Source organism: Cervus elaphus, chromosome 4 (genome assembly GCF_910594005.1).
Source record: "Cervus elaphus chromosome 4, mCerEla1.1, whole genome shotgun sequence".
In the NCBI taxonomy this organism is placed as follows: Eukaryota; Metazoa; Chordata; class Mammalia; order Artiodactyla; family Cervidae; genus Cervus; species Cervus elaphus.
In genome coordinates this window covers 16,404,303-16,409,038 of record NC_057818.1, presented here as the reverse complement: position 1 = coordinate 16,409,038, position 4,736 = coordinate 16,404,303, and the positions used below count along the sequence as shown (strand labels likewise).

General features: G+C 38.7%; 1 non-coding gene across 1 annotated transcript; it reads right to left on the bottom strand.

Annotated features, from left to right (window-relative positions):
• Positions 1 to 1,369: 1,369 nt before the first annotated feature.
• On the bottom strand, positions 1,370 to 1,441 carry TRNAC-GCA. The gene has a single exon. It is a non-coding gene; the product is annotated as a tRNA-Cys (tRNA).
• Positions 1,442 to 4,736: the final 3,295 nt, after the last annotated feature.

Below are 4,736 nucleotides of genomic sequence, written 5' to 3'. Positions count from 1 at the left end.
GGCTCCCCCATCCCTGGGATTCTCCAGGCAAGAACACTGGAGTGGGTTGCCATTTCCTTCTCCAGTGCATGAAAGTGAAAAGTGAAAGTGAAGTCGCTCAGTCGTGTCCAACTCCTAGCGACCCCATCGACTGCAGCCCACCAGGCTCCTCCATCCATGGGATTTTCCAGGCAAGAGTACTGGCGTAGGTTGCCATTGCCTTCTCCGAGTCACCAGGGCAACTGGGTCATGATGGGAAGGGCTATGACTTGACAGTCCAAGCAAATTGACTGGATGGGCATGAGTCAACATACCCATTTGTTCTCCTTTCTGTAACCTACATATTGAGGCTCTACTATAGGTATTACCTGTGTGGACCTGTCCCCAAGGGGCTTATGTTTTTCCAGGGAGCAAAATACTAAACTGCGGCCAGAATACCTGAGGTCTTATACCTTCTCTATTACTGTGCTGACTGAAAGAAAATGCATAACCTAAAAGTTGAGAGTTATGTTTTATTTGGCAGACGAAACTGAGGACTTAAGCCTGGGACAAAGCATGTCAGATATTTCTGAGAGACTGCTCTGAAGAGGAAAGGAGAGGAGCCAGGATGTATAGGAGTTTTTGTAATAGAGACCAGGTAGTTGGAATATCTAAAGATTATTGGTAAGTTAAGAAAGCCAAGTATCTCAAGATTAGGAATTTAGTGCTTTTCTATGTATAAGAAGATGCAAGAATCTGGGTTCACTGTAATCATTCCTTTGATATACACCTCAGCTATCTGAGGCCAGTATCCTGTGCTTTCTCATCCTGAGTCCCCTCAGGGTGCACCATCGGGGGTTGCTGCAGCTATTGACAGCTAAATAATGGGCTTCTTGTTTCTACGCTAAGTTCCCTCAAGGCTCCCTCAAGGGTGATGGTACTGTGATGGCTCAATGGCTGTAGCGTACTTTGTTTACTGGTATAACAAGGCAATATTTTTATTTACAATTGTGTGACTCTGGATAAGTTACTTCTCCTTTCTGTATCATAATTTTCCCTATGAAAATGAAAATAGAGTACTAAATGATCTAATTGCTCTTCCAACCCTGTTATTCTCTAATTCATATTTTCTAATCCCCATATCTCTCAGCAACGTTTTGTATATTCTGTCTTCTAGAGGTGAAGTCTTGGGTGTAAAGTTAATAAAGCAGTAAAAAAAAAAATTCATATTTGTAGTTTATAACACAACTGCTGTTGACTAATATCTAATGTTTGAAAATGAAAGTGATGTCGCTCAGTCGTGTCCGACTCCTTGAGACTCCATGGACTGTAGCCTACCAGGCTCCTCCGTCCGTGGGATTTTCCAGGCAAGAGTACTGGAATGGGTTGCCATTTCCTTCTCCAGAAGGTCTTCCCAACCCGGGGATCGAACCCGGGTCTCCTGCATTGCAAGCAGACGCTTTACCATCTGAGCCAGCAGGGAAGCTCAACTAATGTTTATATAGTTTTAAATGTAGAGAACATAACGAAGAAGGAAACAGACAGAACAGGTTCCATCTTGAAAGCAGGACTCCATCTTGAGCCGGACTGTGCACTTTGAGCTATATGCCCTGTATCTATGGAAACGACATACAAACTGGAAAATCAGACCCCCCCAGATGGAAGAGGCCCAGGACTCATACCTAGACTCTCTATCACCTAAAAAAAAATACCCTAATTATCTGTGTAACTGAACAGAATCATAAATTCTATTATGCTTATTGAGGTATGACCACAGACCTATTGATAATTGTCCACTGTTAACTACCTAGGCTTAAGGCATATGAATCATGGGTTAACTTTGATTTTATCTTTCTTTTCCTTTGTTCAGACTAGTTTCAGAGAATCTGGGGAGATGGGTTTGAGCACATACACTTAAGGTATACAAGGTTTTCACAAAACCTGGTCTGGGTCCTTGACTAAGAGGAGACTCTGCCTTGGGCCCACCGGTGTAATAAACTGCACTCCACTATCTGCACTGTCCTTTTGAGTGAGTTTGTTTCCTGAAAAGTGTGGCTACAACAATAATATTGAACATCATCATCAATAATAGATAATCTGATCAAAATCTGTTGATGGGCATTTAGGTTTTCTAATTTTTCACTAACACTTCACTGTAATAAACACTGTAATGGATATATTTTTTGCACTTGGTATGTGCTTCTTTAGGGTTAAATAACTGTATATGGGAATACTGGGGCAAAGAGTATAAGCTGTAAAAATGGATTTAGAATTGCCAAATTGCTGTACTCTGCTATTCTTAGCTACCACATCTTTAAACGTTTTTAATTTTCCAGTTTTATTGAGATATAGCTTACATATAACACTATGTAAGTTTAAAGTATACAATGTGATTTGATACATGTATATATTATAAAATGATTGCCACAATAGTTAGTTACCACATCCTTGTATATGCTGACTCAAAGAAGATAAAATGTAATTTGATGTGTGAAAATGACATTGCATTGTGTTTTAATTTTATATCTTTAAATATGTGTGATATTCATCATACTTGCTATTTGTTATTTTATTTCTTCTTTCTTCTGTGAATGCCTTTTCTGTGTATTAGGCTTTTTATATGTTTCATGGGTTGAAAATATTTTATGGTAATTTTTTGTTTTTCATTTTGATTTTCGCTTCTGCTACTCTGAAATTAAACATTTTAGGGTAATCAAATTAGCAGTCTTTTATTTCATCAATTTTAATTTTCATATCAAAATTATTATCCTTTTCCTAAGACAATAAATATATTCAATTATATTTTTTACTAGTGCCTTTAAAAATTCAGCTATACTGAGGTATAATTGATATATAAAATTGTAAGATATTTAAAGTGTACATTGTGGTGATTTGCTACATGTATATTTATGAAAGGTTTTCCCCCATCTAGTTAACTAATATGTTCATCACCTCAAATAATTATCCTTTTTTAATTAGAACATTTAAATTCTGCTCTCTTAGCAAATTTAAATTATACAATACAGTGTCATCAACTATAGTCAGCATGTTTTGCATTCAGTTCAGTCACTCAGTCGTGTCTGACTATTTGCAACTCCACGAACTGCAGCATGCCAGGTTTCCCTATCCTTCACTAACTCCCGGAACTTGCTCAAACTCATGCCCATTGAGTCAGTGATGCCATCCAATCATCTCATCCTCCGTCATCTCCTTCTCCTGCCTTCAATATCTCCCAGCATCAGGGTCTTTTCCAATCATCAGTCAGTTTTTCCAATCAGGTGGCCAAAGTATTAGAGCTTCAGCTTTAGCATCAGCCCTTCCAATGAATATTCAGGGTTGATTTCTTTTAGGATTGACTGGTTGATCTCCTTGCAGTCCATGGGACTCACAAGAGTCTTCTCCAACACCATAGTTCAAAAGCACCAACTCTTCGGCGCTCAGCTTTCTTTATAGTCCAACTCTCACATCCATACATGACCACTGGAAAAACCATAGCCTTGACTAAACGGACCTTTGTTGGCAAAGTAATGTCTCTGCTTTTTAATATGCTGTCTAGGCTGGTCATAGCTTTTCTTCCAAGGAGTAAGCATCTTTTAATTTCATGGCTGCAGTCACCATCTGCAGTGATTTTGGAGCCCCCAAAAATAAAGTCTGCCACTGTTTCCACTGTTTCCCCATCTGTTTGCCATGAAGTGATGGGACCAGATGCCATGATCTTAATTTTCTGAATGTTGAGCTTAAAGCCAACTTTTTCACTCTCTTCTTTACTTTCTCCTCTCTAGTTCTTCTTCATTTTCTGCTTTAAGGGTGGTGTCATCTATCTGAGGTTATTGATATTTCTCCTGGCAATCTTAATTCCAGCTTGTGCTTCCTCCAGTCCAGCATTTCTCATGATGTACTCTGCATATAAGTTAAATAAGCAGGTTGACAATATACAGCCTTAACATACTCTTTTTCCTATTTGGAACCAGTCTGTTGTTCCATGTCCAGTTCTAACTGTTGCTTCCTGACCTGCATACAGATTTCTCAAGAGGCAGGTCAGGTGGTCTGGCATTCCCATCTCTTGAAGAATTTTCCACAGTTTATTGTGATCCACACAGTCAAAGGCTTTGGCACAGTCAATAAAGCAGAAATAGATGTTTTTCTGGAACTCTCTTTCTTTTTTGATGATCCAGCAGATGTTGGCAATTTGATCTCTGGTTCCCCTGCCTTTTCTAAAACCAGCTTGAATATCTGGTAGTTCATGGTTCACATATTGTTGAAACTTTCCTTGGATAATTTTGAGCATTATTTTACTAGCGTGTGAGATGAATGCAATTGTGCAGTAGTTTGAGCATTCTTTGGCATTGCCTTTCTTTGGGATTGGAATGAAAACTGACCTTTTCCAGTCCTGTGGCCACTGCTGAGTTTTCCAAATTTGCTGGCATATTGAGTGCAGCACTTTCATAGCATCATCTTTTAGGATTTGAAATAGCTCAATTGGAGGAATATTTATTGAATATATATACCAGGTACTATGTTAAACCATTTTCTATATTAGCTCATTTAATTAGTATAATAATGTAAAGCAGGAGATACTATTATCACTTTCATCTCACTGACGGCAAATTTGAGACTTGGAGACATTTGGAAATAATGTCCAAAGTCACATAGCTGCATCTTGGCTGGTCAGGCTCTAGAGTGGGACTGTAAATCACTATACCATAGTCATATAATCATTATCATGATCATTATGGCTGCCCTGTATGTCAGGCCCTATGCAAAGTGCCTTATGAGTA